Here is a 16963-nt window from a genome sequence, read left to right on the forward strand (position 1 = left end):
GTACTGCTACTGAGCACATACTCAGCATTCAGTGGGAAGATCCACTGCTTTGATATATAGCTGGTAGTGTCAGGAAGAAGTGAGTTAGATTTTACACTGTATAGAATGCAGATTGCTCTGACATGTTTGTCCAGTGATCTTCTCCCAGTAATTAACTGAAGAGGAGCGAGCTTACTCTCCTCCTCATTCTGAGAGTTGGAAGCAGCTGATGTGATTAAGTAGCTGAGTGATTAAGTTGCTCTTAACTGGCTCTGGAACCAGTCCTGCATGAACCGTGCTGGGATCTAGTAGAAATACAACAGCTTCATCCCTGCCTTATCTTTCTGGTAAGTGCACAGAGACCAGCATCAAAAGGAGAATTTGTCTGTGTGAGTTTGCATGTTTGAAGATGTGGGTGTTTGGTGCTTCTTTACATGGGAAAGAGTAAAGATGTTTGCCTGAAGCTTCATTCTGTTCAGAAACTTCTGCAGTGCAGTGACAGGTGAAAGTGCTTTCAGTGAAAGAGAAATGTGGGTGCCCTGTTAAGCCATCCAGCCTAATTTATAATTAAACTTGTGTGATGTATCTTAAGGAAAAAAGTATTAAGATGAATACTGGGGGGGAATTTTCCTTTTTTTTTTTTTTTTTTCCATTAAGTATGATTTCTTGATTCACAGACCAAAGGAGGAATCCGCCACCTTTAAGTCATAGAAAAAGAATTACAGGGTCCTCTACAATGTCCCTGGTGAGAGTAAAAACCAAGTCACTGGTGTTGTGGGTCCCTACTCTTAATAATTTCTCTCCTGCAGCTTAACTACCACAGAAAAATAGAGAACTGAGACCTGGCCCACAGCTGTCTCCTACTGGTTTTCCTGCTTTGGAAACATATCCTGAAATGGAGTCTTGGCCATAAGGAAATGTGCCTGAGTGATTAAGTTACCTTCAGTGAGGGAGCCATGTGAAGGCCTATCTAATTCTGTATGCATCCTATTCATTCTGTGTTACAATTGGCTGCAATCTGATTTATAATCGGGCAAAAATTAAACTTTTCAGCAATAGGGAAAGCCTGGAACGGAAACGATGGAGCTAAATGGCTCCAAAGAAGAGCTGAGGAAACACCTAGGAAACTAACTTTAAGGGAAGACACATATGAAGGTCGAAGCGTCTTTGTAACAGTCAGGTGTATGTCAGGGCAGACACAGAAATTGGCATTAGAGCTATCTAGACATTTGGGTGCTTGATTCGTCAGCATCACTATAACATACAAGAAATTCCCAAGGGATGTAGACAGGTACTGTCATGCTGTGCCAGCCATGGGAGAACCAAAGCACAGAGTTCAGCATTTTGGCTGAAGCCATACAGGAAAGCTTAGATAGAGAAAGGTACAGAATCTGATCTCCTAAGGATCACTCCATTCTGACTCACAAGACCATTCTTCCTTGTTGAGTGAGCTGCTTGACAACAGATCTCAGTCACTGCAAACCACTTTTCCAACAGCAAATACACATTCTGGGCTTTGCTTGAACCAGGTTAAAAGAAGAATGTAGATGTTTCTGAATGGCAACTGGGTAACAACCAGGTTTAGAATCTGGGCAGGATACAACCTGCGAGGAAAAAAGACCACAGTGGAGGAAATAAGTCAAGTCAGAAACTTGAAAGTAGCAGTTTGACAAATCTGGATTAAAGGAAGTATTGCTTTATTGGTTTAGGCATCCTATATTCTTATTGGAATATATGCTTTTATACTATCTAAAGCAAATATCCCTGCTTGTCATCCATCAAAACAAGTATACTTAATCTTTCATTAATAACTCTATTTCTTAAATCAGCCATTGGCATTTCCATTGCTCCTGAATCCTAGACATGTGCAATCAGTACACAGCAGTGTTAATAGATTTTCCATAGTAATCCTTCTGTAGTTGCTCACTTCCCAGGCACCTAAAGAAGCACGTTGCATCAACAGTACAGTGCAGATATAGCTAATGGGAAACACCAGAAAGCTGTCAGTAGGCAGGAGGGACCACCTTACTAACCTGATCAGACACTTTTGAACTTTACCATGCCGGAGAATATATAGAAATAGACTGATTACCTTGCAAATAATTTCTTGTCTCATGTGCAGCTATCAAGAACATGCTTTCTTATGCGTGCATATCCAAGTGGCTAATTGATGTCTCTGGTAATTCCAGTCCCTGTAAAAATAAAACCCAACAAACCTTCATGTTACCATCTTTTTATCTTACATGATCAGTTCTCCTACGCAGGATACCTGCATCAGCACTTTTCTTCTGTGCTGATCTTGCTGACCTGTACCTTTTTGACAGCTCTTAATACAAAGCTAGTTACCGCAAGGTGATGCATGTGAGGAGGTTTGCATTGCTTTTAAACACAGTCCTTCTTGCAACTGGTTATGGATTTTTTTGAAGTAATGTTGTTCATTAGGAAAAGCCATCTCTTTGAAACCAGCCCTGCTAAGGAGAAAGATCACCTTTGCATAAATTGACTCAGTAAAATCTGAGGAATTATGCGGTTATGAGATCTGAATTTAATGTTTTCAAAATGAAACCTTCTTTTTCAACTGGAAAATCTTTTTGTTTCCAATATTTGTGTTTTAAAAGGTTTAAAATATTCAGAAGCTCAGATGGAAAAAGTGGTTTTCAAAATCAGTGTAACGACATTTCAAATCTCTCTAACCTTTTTCTTCCCCCCAGAATGTCTATTCACTATATTTGATAAGCTTAGGGGTGTTGTGCCACCTTAAGAAGAGATAATTCAAAATCAGACCTTCACAGAAACAAAAAATTGCTTGAGACTCCTCTGTAAACTTTCATTATTTTTTCACATCACTGGTGCCTATTCAGATATTGCAAACCAGGCACTCTTCTAAAGTGGTTCTTACTGGGGCCTTTGCCAATAACTTTGCCTATTTTCCAAACATCTGCTTGTGTTCAGCATGTTCATTTAAAATCACAGCCGCTGGCAAAATGACTACATTCCACCATGCCCATTCCTGCAGATCACTACAGGACACTAGGTGTTATTCAGACTTTCTAGATCAAAGAAGCAACCATTTCGTAGTTCAGTTCCAGGGTCTGAAATACTGCAAGAACTATCGTCTGCCTGTACAATACTGTGCAATTTCTACTTTCATTCTTGGCTGATGAGGGAAACTGAAGAGATATGTAAGCACTTGAAAGTATAAATCAAATCTGAACTTCGAGTACTGATGTTTAATAGCTTGGACAAAACACACCTGGCATTGCTGTTGTCAAGCTCTGTATCCAGCAAACAGCTTCTTTTATACTGATTGTGCTAGTCCTGGGTCCCCTGTGGAGATTTGATACTCGTGTTTCAGGGAGTCAATCAGAACCTCAAGAAGGTGAAGATTTAAACAAAAGTATTGCTGCATTACATGCTGCATATAACTGCACGTGTTTCAATATGTGTGCTCTTATAAAAGTGGACAGAGTAGAGATATGTACACATAAAACTGTTGCAAATGTCATTCATTCTTTCATTAGAACATGGGACTGAGCATTGACTATCTCATCTCTAAAATAGGAATAATACTTCCTTGCCTGGGTAGATGTCAGTCTCCCCTTTGGTAAATCACACGTTTTGGTAGTCTTTTAGCTATAGGAAGGGTTAGTCATTTAATAATTACTCCACTAACAAAGTATTTGGCCCTCTTAAAAATTAAATCTTTGATGCTGTAAAAGCAAGGTCCACAGAGTAAGGAACAGTGTCTGCTGTTGCCAGCCATTACTTTCTGATTGCATGACTTGATTTTGCACCTCAACTTTGCTCACATTAGTGTCCCTGGTCGTTAGATAAGGTAACAGTCCCCCAAGCTACAAAAACACTTCAGCATCCCTAGACAAAAGGTACTATGGAAGCACAAAAGAACTGTTTACATGAGTTAAAATATAACTTTCAACCTTTGATCTTGAAGATCTATTTCACCATATGCTCAAAGGCCTGACTGATTCAGCTGCATCTTTTTCCTGCAGATGCACTCTTTGACTTCACAGCCCTTATGCTTTTAGCCTGATGGCATCCAAGATGTTCCTTAGCAATCATATTCTGCCAGCAACACGCATTCTTTGCTCCTCAGGATCTGGGAAATTTGCTGCATTCCTCTCTTTTTCCACACTGCTCTTTGGAGAAGTTAACCTCTGAAGAAACCCAGGCAAATAAACAGAAATCCCTCAAGCATAAGGGATCTGCAGCGTGTTGAAAATACATAGGGGTGGAAAAACAACTCTGTAGTTGTCAGCTGAAACTGATCCAAACAATCTGATCAAAGATGATAACTCGACTTTGTTTGGTGCAAAAAGACCTTTGTTTATACAACAAGGGGAAACCATTAGCTATATTAAAGTAGCTGGCTTGGAATAAGAAATATGATGGCTAGAAGAAAGGAACAGCACCCTGAAGAAGAAATTCAATTTTTATAGGGCTTCTGGTGACAAAGGAGGAGATGGTATGGAATGTGGAAAGTTTGCGTCAGGGCAAATATTTTTTAACTGACACTTTGCCTCTAATAATTGATTTAGAGAATCTTTTGGGGCTATGAAATGGGTAGGAATGGGAACAGAGATGGCCATGAACACCTTACACAATGCACCTGTATGGTGGGTGTGTTGAAAGGTTTTGAAACAAAAAGCAAGGAGGCTGCTTGCCCATTCCAAAGGGTCACAAAGAGGATGAAAACGTGAGAGAGATAGGAGACAAGCAGCTTCACGCTGAAAGTACTCAAGCACTTTCAAGTATTTGTAGATGAAAAGTAGGACAAGTAGATGAAAAGGCAGATTCTTTCCATGCTCTCAACTCTGCCTTTCTTGTCTAGCACTCAACTAATAATCACATCACTCAGCACTGTCTCATTGATGACTTGATCTCATATCCTAATGCATTCAGCTCTACTCTCCACCTCTCCCTCCTGGGTCCCACTCTTCCTAAGTATGTAAGAACACCATCCTCAGTTGTACTAAGAGTAAAAGAACAGTCCCTATGTGGTTTAATTCTCTTCCAGGTTCTAGAAATCCACCAGTTCAAGTCATCCCCAAAAGCCAGAACAGTCCTGGCTGGAACTTTCTGTCATGAGATTGTCAAACCCCATTTTGAGCATATTTGTCCTTTTGGCCTCCATGACACCCCTTGTCGCTGAACTCCACTCTTTATCAGGAAAAGACATTTTATCCCTTTCTTTGTTTGACAATTCTGCATATTGTTTTCCCTGACTCCCAACCCACTTGTATTATGAGAAATGGCGAATTTCTTTTTCACTTTTTCCAAAGCATTCATGATTTTGCAGACCTGTACCATAACCATAACATACCTCAGCTGTACCATCTCCAGACTGAACAGCCTATTTTAGTCTCTCCCTGTCCATAAGCTATTCCAGTGCACTGATTATTCTTACTCCTTTAGTTTGTGCTTCTCCTTGTTCCAGTATATTCTCTTTTCAGTGCGAAAGACCAGAACTGAGGACAGCATTAAAGATGTGGATATGTCAGGCTTTTAGTCTTCCCATGGCATTTCCTAGTCTACTTGGATTCAACAAAAAGCTGAAAGGCAAACAACTGGTAGCTGAACTGCAACCAGTTGCGATCAGTGTTAAGATGCCTCGTGCTTTACAAGACGATAGATGATGATTTTATATCAAACTCCAAACAAAATAAATTGGATTCTGGGAAAGTTAAAAAATTAATAACTGTAATACTTTGTGAGGGTGGAAGGTGCTACTTGGAAAAGCAAACAATGCAAAGTAAGTGTAATGACTAAAAGAGAAGGCAAATGGTGAAAGCAGTATGACAGCTACTGATGGAGGACTACGTAATGATCAACATAAAGTAAAAGGCAGAATACTAACATTAAGACTCTGAAATACTACATGAGATTTCATCTGTGAGTACTGCCATTCAGTCATTCCAGATTGGAAAACTGTGATGATACTGATTGCCAAGCCTTTGTTATTACAAGCAAGTTCTGTTTAAAGTGCTTCCTCTATTTTCAGAGTTTACAATGTGTAATGAGCTGAGTAACTAGATTATAACCGTACTTCTATCAGTCTTTCCCCAAATTTCTAGAAATTTGAGGTGAGCACTGAGAGGCGAAAACTTAAATATCATTGAAGCTCGATTACACTAAAAGTAGGGACCTTTCAATCTGAGGAGTGACTTTCTCTTACAAAAGCATTTTGAGAACTCCTAAGCAAGGCTTAGCCATTTGGAAGAATCTTCCTTGAGCTAATCAATGTTTTCTGGGTTATTTCTCAGAACAGTTTCAGGAATATTCAAGGAATAGGAACATCCAAGGAATAGGAACATCCTTTCTGGCCACTTTTTTACAGCTATTTCTCTCAATTCAGGCAGGTTCCCTTTCTGTTCCCATCTGGCCTCCTTAGTTGTGATTATATGAATGATTGTGAGGCTGTATGTGGAACAGGACCAGATTCAAAAAATTCATTTTCAATTTAGATTCTTTAATCAGAACAATTCCCCAATTTCCTGTCCATGCTCACAGTCAGCCACACACAACAAAGAGGGGTAAAGGAGTTTTGGGGATCAAAGAAACAAGTAGGAATTTCTTAACTTTGTGGCTCTGCTAGGAGGATTTGTTTGGAGCTGTAGCTTCAGATATAGACAGGGGATGTGTATCTTATGTTAGGCTCTTTCTTCCTCGTAGAAATCCAGAACTATTGGTGTTAAGACAGTATGTCCATTTGTTTTATTTCTATAGGGACTTAGTCACTGCATCAGCTTCCAGGCAGAGGAGAGGATGTGGTGTTGGAATCAGTTAGATAAACTGGCCAGTCATTGACAGATAATGAGGTAAACAAGATCATATCGGGATCTGTTATAGCCAATTAGACCAAGTCACAGCTGGTAAGGCGGACTAAAGGCCTAAGTAATAAATCACTGCCCAGCAGCAAAGAAAGAGAGAGACAGTCTGTTTGCACAGTTACTGATTCTTGTATCTGTAACTATCTGTGCAATAATGAATATGGATATTAATTCCAGTGAATTGATACCGATTTGCAAAGGAGAGGCAATACTTAACTAAGTGTGTCTTTGGACCAATGAACTTTTCAGAAGTACTTCCTTAATGGAGGCATTTTGTCATAGCAACTAGGAAGACTGATGTAGAAAAAGCAGGTAGTAGGACATATAGCTAAACATGGTAACACTTCTTCCCTTGCCCTTCAAATGTGATGTCAATATTGACAAATAACTGAGTTTTTAAAAGCCATCCAGGAAATTTTCATTTTCTATAAAAGCCTAAAGAGTCACTCTACCGAAGAAATATGTTCTAAGGCATAAGGGTGGAGAAGTATATGGCAAAAAGTATGTGCAATATAGTAGCCACATTTTATCTTCCTTTTCATGTTTTTTTTTTAAAGAAACAGAATGTACTTTCTGATGTACATGATGGATATCATATCATCCCATTAGCAGCTGTGACACAGAACACAAGGAATTAATTATTTCCTTTCTTTAATGACTTGATTTATTTAGTTATGTCTGAACAGTACATGTGACCATTTCACAGGAAAGCAGAGGTGGTTAATGAGAGCTTCATTAAGACTGATGATCAAACAATACTGTAATAAAGGCATAAATGCAGAGGCTGGGATGTTATAAAGACAGGAGAAAGCACTGTGGACATTAGTCCGACCTTTTCTGTAACAGAGACTGCTAATTTGGAGTCAATGTCCTGACTATTAAAAAAACCACAACAAACAGTTCTGAATTGAACAGATTTATATTGCAGGAGATTGTACCATAAATTGTTTGTAATTGTTCTGACAACTCTATCAGAAATCTTACAAAACTTACTTGATTTCAAGTCTAAATTTGCAGAAATTGAAAACCAGTGCCTCTTGCACTGCTAGGTGTCTGTAAATGCAGGCACATGGGTGTTTGTCCATTGCTACCCATCTCTTTTTGCCTAGCTTGGAACACCAAGCAGGTATGGTTATCTACTTTTTGCTTTACTACCACAAAACTGTCTTCGGCTTTGAAATTGAAGAGTTCTCTGTTATCACTTTCCCCCTGCCATGTTGATACTTGATAGCTGTAATAAACTCACTATTTCATCTTCTTTTTCATAAGCTAAACAAATCTGTCTCTTTCAAATTTTCACGGAGGCATTTCTTTCCAAATCTTTAATAATTCTTACGTCCTTTTTCTTGCCCTTCTTGTTTTAAGGCCATCTGTATTAAAGTGAGAACGCTTGCACTTGATACACCATCCCATCTGTTGCCATGGTGCAAATCAGAGGCAGAAGATTTATAAATGAATCACAGTTTATAAATGAATACTTTTCTGTGCAGCATTGTTCAGGTGAACCTGACATTCATCTACATGCTCAAGCTTTCACAGCAGTTGAGGACTACGCCCTTAATGAATACACGCATGAATGTCAGTGTGTGTGGATTTCTCATAGTGAATGACCCAGCATCAGCTAAAGAGATTAGATTGTTGTGAATGACTGAGTAGAAGTACTAAGGTAAGACTGATGTCATTTTGTGTGAATCTAAAAAGATACTGATGATACTGAGAACTACATCTTGGATTTAAGATAGGGGAGAGTTTCCATCTACATTTCAAGGTCCTGGCTGAAGTATCTTGGTTAGGAGCAAAAACTGCCCCATGCTGCCTCTCTACTCCACAGAGACAGCAGATCTCTTGATAGGACCATATACTTTCACTCACCTTCTGTTATTTTTTATATAGTAAGTATCCTAAAGGATCTGCATTACAGATCATGCTTGCACTGCCAGTTCTTCATCTTTCTATTGTTATTAGAGAACAATGGGAGACAGCAACTAATTTGTAGAAAGGCAGGTCCTTGTGATTTATATGGAGGAGTGCATTAGCATTCAGCCTTTCCTACAGTACAAACTTTCACTTACCAAGATTGTAGGGAAAAGTAGCTATTAACCTTCATCATCATGAATAATTAACCACAAGAGCAGCTGAAGATTCATCTCTCAGTTAATGCTTGGTCCAGACAGATAATACCAAACACAAAACCCACACCCCACCCAGGCAGTCTGTTAGAATCTGCTCCCACCTGCAACCGCATGAAACAGAATTGACTCTTTAAAGAAATCACATTTTAAAGTTCTTTTGAGCGTGTGAGCTAATGAAGATCAGGCTGTTCTTAGAAGGCTGTTTATTATTCAAAGCGTACATTCTCTGGGACAGATCGTATGTACAACTCAAAACTGGAACAGAAATTACAAGAGAAAGAAGTTGGGAGAATAATCCAGAAAAGCAATCTTGTGTGAATGTGGCTAGAAATCTGGCTAAAATGCAGCACTTCTGTGGTATGCTCTCGTAATAGAAGTGCAGCAGAGATCGGGAAGGATGGGGGCTAAGGAGCTGTGGGAAACAAAAGGGAAGATCACGAGGCTTCCTAAGAGTAAATGAACAGTTAAAGTTCAGTTTTGACCTTGACATTTTTTAATACACACATACAGATCCTCCAAAAGCACTTCAAAATGTAGGGGAAGAAACATTCTTTAAGCTATCCATCTGTAGCTTCAAAGTCTGATTTCAATGTAGCTCTTCCTTTGTTTTTAATCTTATGGTGTAAATTTTGCTTGGGTTGTCAGTACTGAAGGGATGTTTGGAAGTCTCCTCTGAGGTCAGATTTGATGGTTCTCCATCCCAGCGCTTCACTTGCGCTAACTGCAGACTAACGCAGGGAGTAACATTTACACACCTGCATATGTACTCATCACTAATAACTCAGAGTGATGTGCTTTAGTCTGAGTGAGGGGAAAAAATACAGGGCAGTGTGCACAAGATTTTTTTCTGTAGTTCTCCTGAACCAAACTTTGGAAATACAGGGAAGAAATAAAGGTGAGAAAATGAGGGAAGACAGTGAGAGAAATAACACCAAAAGGAAATGGGGCTGGGAGATGGGGAAGGGAAAAAGAAAAATCAAACCAAAACAAAGCAAAGCTGACTGAGGAAAGAAGATCAGAGAATAGAGGAGGAGCCTGACTTGAAAAAGCAGACAGCCAGACACTGGTAAACTTTGCCTTCATCTCAGTTATTGTGCTGCCACTGGAAAGTTTTGTATTCAGTGGCCTGTTTTTTTTTCAGGTTAGTTTTCTCTTTTCATTGGTGAGAAGATTGCTCACCACACTCATTTTTGAACAGTTCTTACCAGGCTCTAGAGCTGCCACGTGGAAAGCAATTCCTGCCTCTCAGAATTACTGTTTAAGGTAGCAGCATTCTGGTGAAGATATCACTACGTCCATTTTCACTGTGTCACATCTAGAAAGTTTTCTTTGCCATCACAAAAGGTGGACATGAAGCTGTTCTTGTATCCATGGCTAGCTCCTGAAGCACAAGATGACTGTCATGAGAGAAAACAGCCAGCCCACTAAGCTGCACCAAGTAGGCCAAATGTGACCTATAGAGCAAACAAATGCAAGGACTGAATAACAAAGAAAGGAGCTACAAGAGTAATAACACTTCTAACAGAAAATTCATTGCTGAAAAATTATAGCAAAATAGATTTTTAAGAAGAGTGTGCTCGGCTGTGATTGACAGAGGGACAATGTTCTCTGTGTGCTTCTGCTTTGATATTCAGCAAATACCTTGGAGCTTTGGTTTTAGCTTTTCATACTCCCCAGAGCAGGATATTCCAGTGTTGCTCAACAAATAACTGCTCAAATGATATTGCTTAGGCTGCTTGTATCTGCCAGAGTAGCCCTGCCCAACCGTGCATATCCTTTACAGAAAGCTAAAGAGGGAGAAGAAACTCTTAAGGATAACCGAGTAAGAAGTGCCTGTGCCTGAAAAGGGAATACAAGAACAAAAAGGCTGAAGAGGGAAATGAGCAGAGAAAAGGTAAGAATGGATGTCACCATCTGTTTCCAGATCTGTACACAAAGAACAGAGACCCAAGAAAGTAGAACATTTCAAAATGAGTTTGGAGGTGGTCCTGGAAAATATACATGCAGAACAATTCTGCAATGGCAGCAGGGGGGATGGACTGGATGTGAACTTAGTGGGTCTTTTCCATCTCCAGTTTCTATGAAAACAGTCACCATTCTTTAGCAATATGGTAAATATTTAAAAAATCATAGATACAAACTACATAAAACATATTAAATAACAAGTTCAGCCAATTTAATCATGACTTTTCAACTTTTCAAACCAAGACAGCGGGGAGGAAGAAGGAACAGGCTTGAGATTTTTAGTCCTCTTTGTTTAAGACTAATTCACATAGGACACACCTTCATGAGACTTGTTCAATAACATTTGTGGAGCTGGGCTGGAATTGTTGTTGGATTGCCCTCAGTCCACAGGGCTGCTGGTTTTATCCAATGCACACTGGGTGCTGTCTCTCTCTAGCAGCTTTTAATTCAGATTTTACCTTGTTTATGTTTCACTCCTAGCTGGAGCAGTAGATTTCATTTTGGGTAGTGTAATAGCAGTCTAGTCCTTTCAGCATCTAGATACCAAAACCCGATTCCTTTCTTCATTCCTGCAATGACCAAAACAACATCAGCTGCCCTGCAAGAGAACCTGCTCCTCTGCAAGGGATCCATGTGTTGCAGATACACAGACATCATGGTCCTCAGCAGGGGAAGAAGAATTTTTGGCTTGAAAAACACAGAACTCATTATCTGAGCACGTGGTGTATCCATAAAGTCTAGCTGCAGTGAGGGGACTTGTGTTCCGTGGGGCAGCCACTAGACAGTGGTATAGCTACATCTACACAACCAAAGCATGTCAGCTTCATACCCCTGTAATAGCCCCAGCCTTTCTCTAGCATTTCCTTCCCAGCCTAGCAGCTCAAATTTTCTCTGAATCCCAGTTGAAACTCAGCCTGCATACACCCCTTCTGAGCAATCATCATTTGGTCTCAGCAGAGAGGAAGGCTTGAATAAAATCTTTTGTCCTATACAAGCCAAAGATGAGGAACCTTCTGGGTTAGAGGGAGCCAGGGATATGCCTTGCCTGTGGTGGTCAGCTTGTCCAGTGGAAAGAAGACCTCACCTTCTGGGCTGCCAATCTTCACCAGAGTAACAATGAAAGTAGTTGAGGCAAACATAGCCATTCTCCCTCTCACATACTACCCTAAACTTCTGTAACAGAACAATAGAGCCTGGTTTAGGCTTTATCAGTATAATTCTATTCAGCACGTTCAGCCACCAGTAACCTGGCTCAAATTTGGGCTTCAGCTTCCCAGGCAACTGGCTCAAGCCGCTTCCATCCACACCTGTTGCATTAAGCATATGTCTGGCAAGCACCAGCTGCATCCTCTGAAAGCTTTGTCAGAACAAACATCAGACTTTTCAGTTATCCCATCTGACTTTGCACCTTGTCATCCAGCCTTTACACCTTCTTCCTCACCCTTTCTTCTTCTCCTACTGCATGCACACCCTGGATGAAAGACTCAGATAAGCTGGAAGAGGCCAACTTACAGGAGCAGCAAGTCTGTCCTAGCACCAATCCACCCTCCTACTCAGGGCCAGCTGAATAATGTGGCTGTCCAAGACCTTTTGGAGAGCTGCGTGACTGCTGCACTTGAGAGCTACATGAGTTCTGTTTGGGATGTCACCTACATCTTTGCCCAGATTGTGGATAGAGTTGTCCCTCTGCAGAGTTACTGCAGGAAAATGCTTTTGTGAAGAGCACCCAGAGGGGACCAGCTTGTATGCAAAGAGCAACCTTCAATACTCTGCCTTATAAGCTGACACCTGCCCTGTTCGCACCAATGCATTACCTCGCCACTCCCCATGCCTCTGTGAGACTCCATAGCATCTGCACATTCCCTACTCTGGCTGCTCAACAGGAAAGCAACTTAGTGTGGAGAAAGTCATCCACATAGACAGTATAAGATGGGTGTGCAATGCCATCCAACAGAGCAGTTATTCCTGACCAAGGATCGTCAGAGGCATCATCAAAAGTATCAGCAGCCTAACATAACTTGTCCACCTGTACCCTATAGGACAGGCCATGATATCCTATTTGCCTTAGTTCTGCACAATAAGATGTGTTATATACATAAAATCTCAGCAGGTCCAAGTGACTACAGATGCCATTCCAGTCCATGGTCTCCTCAAGTACTCCTTCCGAGAATCTGCCCACCTCTCTTCCAGCCTGCTTTTGCCTCTGGGTTGCTAATATGCCTGGGCATCTGACAATACACAGTAGAAACCATACCAGCCCTGCAATCAAACAAAACCCTTGCAAGAGGAAAGTAGCTCTTTTTGAGGGTCCTTCTGAACTCTCTCCTTATTCTGTGAGGCACCCCTTGCTCCTCACTGAAGAATCTCCCTACTGATACCAAAGACATCTTTCCATCACAGGGCACCTGCTGCAACTTGACAGACTGGCTTGACAGTACAGCCTTTGATCCCCTGCAAGCAAACCCTGAAGGAGAGGCTCGGTGTAGTAGAGGTGACCACACTATCCTGGAAACCAGAGAAGTCTCTTGTCACCTCAGCTTCTCTCTCCTTTGCCCTTAGGTCTGGTGTTCCAGCTTAGCACTTCCTGACTTTTCTTTCTTTAACTGCTTGCGGTATTTCCAGGAACTAGTCAAAGGTGTTTTGATTTGTCATTTAAAAGTCACAAACAGCTGCATGTTCTCAGTAGTTCTGTGTATTCCTTTTCTCACGTATGGATCTGAAGTAGTAGTGCTCCTCAGTATTTGTTGGTTTACTTCTTCCACAGGCAGTGTACCACTGAGCTACTAATGCTGTTTAGTATTACAATAAATAGGGAATGAAATAATTAAAATAATATATTTGGCTTTCACTTGTTATTTTTAACGCTGTATTTTAAGCATATGTTGCACGTGGCAAAGGCAGAAAGAAGCTGGGACGTAAGGACTAGCTCCCAAATCAAGCTGCTACTGACGCTGGCTTGGATCCAGAGACTCTACTAAAAATGGCCCTCCAAGAGAGTGATAAAGTCAAAGCTGCAATCAACTGTCATTAGCAGAGGATTCAAAATATGAGCATTTCCCCAGTGCAAGGAATTTAATCTTTCTTTTTTCCCCCACCTATTTCAAAATAAAATGAGGCCATGTGCAACAAAAGGAAGGATAGCATAGGTTTAAAGTAATTCTTCCTTTGGGATGCTCTGTGGCCAACCGTTTACTCTATTTCCATGCTAAGTGAGAGATGAGGGTTCAAATCTGCTTAGACACAGGAGGAGGTGAACCTTCTACATCCTGGCTGAGCTCTCCATACACTAGGATTTGAGGGTGTCCTGACAAAGGGCATTCTGGCATGGTCTGCTTGATGCACCATAGGTGAGACACAGGAAGAATGCCTGTTGTGTTGCCCAGGCTTACATGCAGGGGTGTAACTTTACTACCTTGACTTGTCTGGCTGCAGGGAGCAATGAGTTGTCCAGCAGGAGTACAGACGGTCCCTATGGGCTTGATATCCTGCCTCTCCACTGTCCCATTTTTTATCAGTGGAAACAGTTTTTGCTCTGTTGCTACTTACCATAGTGAAAGAAGCAATCACAAAGTGATGAAATGACAGATAACAATGAAGCTACAATTAATATCAAGAGAAATAAAAAATTAAAACCTTCTGTTACATTGTTTCCTGTTTGATAGGGCCACTGGGCCACACAAAACCTATGGTATAAATAGCATGGTTGGTTAAGTGGGGGTAGCGCAGCAATAGCTGATTTACAGACTTTGTGGAAGAAGTTTGGGAAGGTACTGCAATCTGACATCCGACCTGGATCATTTCCCATTTTAGGGGTTTTGTTTTCTTCCATCTTTTCTGGCTCTGCCCGATAACTATAGCTAGATGTTAAACTAGCCAGCTTCCTCTTCTCTTCCAGTTTCTGCACAACCAGAGAACAACCTTGGAAAAGTTTATTTTTGCTGCCATGCCACCTTGTTGTCCTGAAAAACCTGGCTCCAAATACTTGGTGTACCAAGAAATATCTACTCTTTCTCCAAACAAGAGTTTATTTTGACTTCGGATTCGAAACATTAATGCTTCTGTCTGCTGCAGGGAAGTGTTTTGTTTGCTTGGGTCCCTAAATGAATGTTTAGTAACCTCAATAGGGAATTCTCTGCATTCGTAGACCTTTTGTCTGGAACCATCTCCAATTAAGCACGATGAAGAATTAAGGAAGCTATTTGCTCACCTCTGCAATCAGTAATTTCTTTCTCTTTTTAATCTGAAAAGTATTTGCAGTCATTACGCTTATGCAATTGTACTGAGAAACTATCATAAGGATGATGTTCTGTTTCTTAAAAGTTTAATGTACTGCAGTAGAAGCCGGAAAAGAAATGCAATCGTTTACCCAAATTAACTGCATTCTAATACAGGAAATGCTACTTGAGGACCTAAGAGGGCTGAAGTCCCTTCGTAGTTCTGCAGTAATACTTGGACTAGTCATTTACTAAAGTTAGGTCTTATGGATCTCCTTCAGAAATAAAGGTGTCTGACACTTCTTCAAGGTAGAAAATACAATACACTTTTAATATATTCTAAGTGTCACTCTCAGCAGTACATTGCAACACTAACAAGATTTTTGTTGTTATAATTTGGGAAAATGAAAAGTGGACTCTCAGGACAAACCCAGACTGGTTGGGCTAGGATGTAGAGTGGCACCAAAATCTAAGTATGAGATTATGTGCTACTTTTCCTTAAAGAAAAACAAACAATAAAACACCCCAAAACCATTTTATGTGGTTAAGAGATTTCATATATAAACTGTGTAGTGATCCCAAAAGACAGTGCTGTTCTCAACCAAAGCTGGCACATCTTTGGACATGAAAAGCGATGTAGCAACAAACGCACTCGCAAATAATGATGAAAACATTTCGTTCTCTGCATTTCAATTCTTAAGATGGAAATAAACCATCTGATGAGTATAGCAAACCTGGAGCGTGCATGGCCGCACAACCACCCAACACTTTAACTGTACAGACAGAGATGCTGCTTCTGCTCGAAGAGATATAGGTCTTGGTATCTGTACTGCATGGGGTTCAGGTACCAGAGAAGTGGGCAGCCAAGAAGAGATATAGGTCTTGGTATCTGTACTGCATGGGGTTCAGGTACCAGAGCAGTGGTCACCCAAACCTTTTCGGCGTGAACTGGAAAAAGACCCCAGTCATGAAAATAAAACTGAGAGAGCAATGGGGTGCTTTTCTGTCCCCATAGCGGTGCTCGGCTGCAGGGTAAGGACTCGGGTGCCAACCTGTCGAGTGCCGCTGCATGGGGAAGCGCTGGCCCTGCGGCCGTACCCCAGTGCCGTGCAGCGGCCCCCGCACGTCCATCAGCGCAGCAGCGGAGCAGCTCGCCGAGAGGTATCCGACTTCGCTGCCCGTTCGGGCCGGTGCGCGCGATGCCCTGGCCGGGGACGCCGTGCCCGGGAGCAGCGCGGAGCTACCTGCGGGCACGGAGCGGGGCGGCGCGGAGCGGGACGCCCCGGGCGGGTCCCCGCGGTAGCCGCCGCCGCCCGCCCCGCCTTGCGTGGCCCGTGGGAGCGGGCCCGGGTGCCGGAGGCGGCGGGGAGGGCTGGGACGGGGCCCTGGCCAGGGGTTTCTCTCTCCCCCACCCCCTCCTCCCCTCGCCGCCGGTTCCCGTGAGGCTGCAAGTGCCGCCGCGGCAGCTGGGGGGCCGGCGGGGGATGCTGCTGCCGCCGCCCTGCCCAGCGCCGGAGTGAGGGCAGGAGCTGGTGGCGGCAGGAGCAGCCCCGGCGACGGGACGAGGTGAGCGGGGAGCGGGGCCGCGGGGCAGGTGGGTGCGGAACGGGGCCGGGGCCGGGGCCGGGGCCGGGGCGGGCAGTGCTGCTCCCGCTGGGGACAGCCCCACCGCGCTGGGGGCGCCCGGGAGAGGGACGGGGCGCAGCCCGCGGGGTTTGCAGGCGGGGCGGGGTGCGGGGAGAGAGCCCGCAGTCGCGGCCGCGGGGTCTGGCTTTCGGGGTGCAGACACCCGGAGGAGCAGAGCCCCCCGAGAGGCAGGCTGGGG

At 42.5% G+C, this 16963-nt stretch overlaps 1 protein-coding gene across 2 annotated transcripts in view; it reads left to right on the forward strand.

Moving 5' to 3' along the window:
* The first annotated feature begins 272 nt into the window (after positions 1-272).
* CASR (calcium sensing receptor) overlaps positions 273-16963 on the forward strand; it is an 89300-nt gene continuing 72609 nt past the window's right edge. The window contains exons 1-2 of one of the 2 annotated variants that reach the window (XM_065676195.1): positions 273-326; positions 10743-10853. The gene's annotated coding sequence lies outside the window, so the exon portion shown is untranslated. Of the gene's footprint in view, positions 327-10742; positions 10854-16458; positions 16705-16963 lie in introns of those variants that run through there. The other variant, XM_065676194.1, reaches the window with a different exon arrangement.

This window comes from Lathamus discolor, chromosome 4 (genome assembly GCF_037157495.1).
Source record: "Lathamus discolor isolate bLatDis1 chromosome 4, bLatDis1.hap1, whole genome shotgun sequence".
Taxonomy (NCBI): domain Eukaryota; kingdom Metazoa; phylum Chordata; class Aves; order Psittaciformes; family Psittacidae; genus Lathamus; species Lathamus discolor.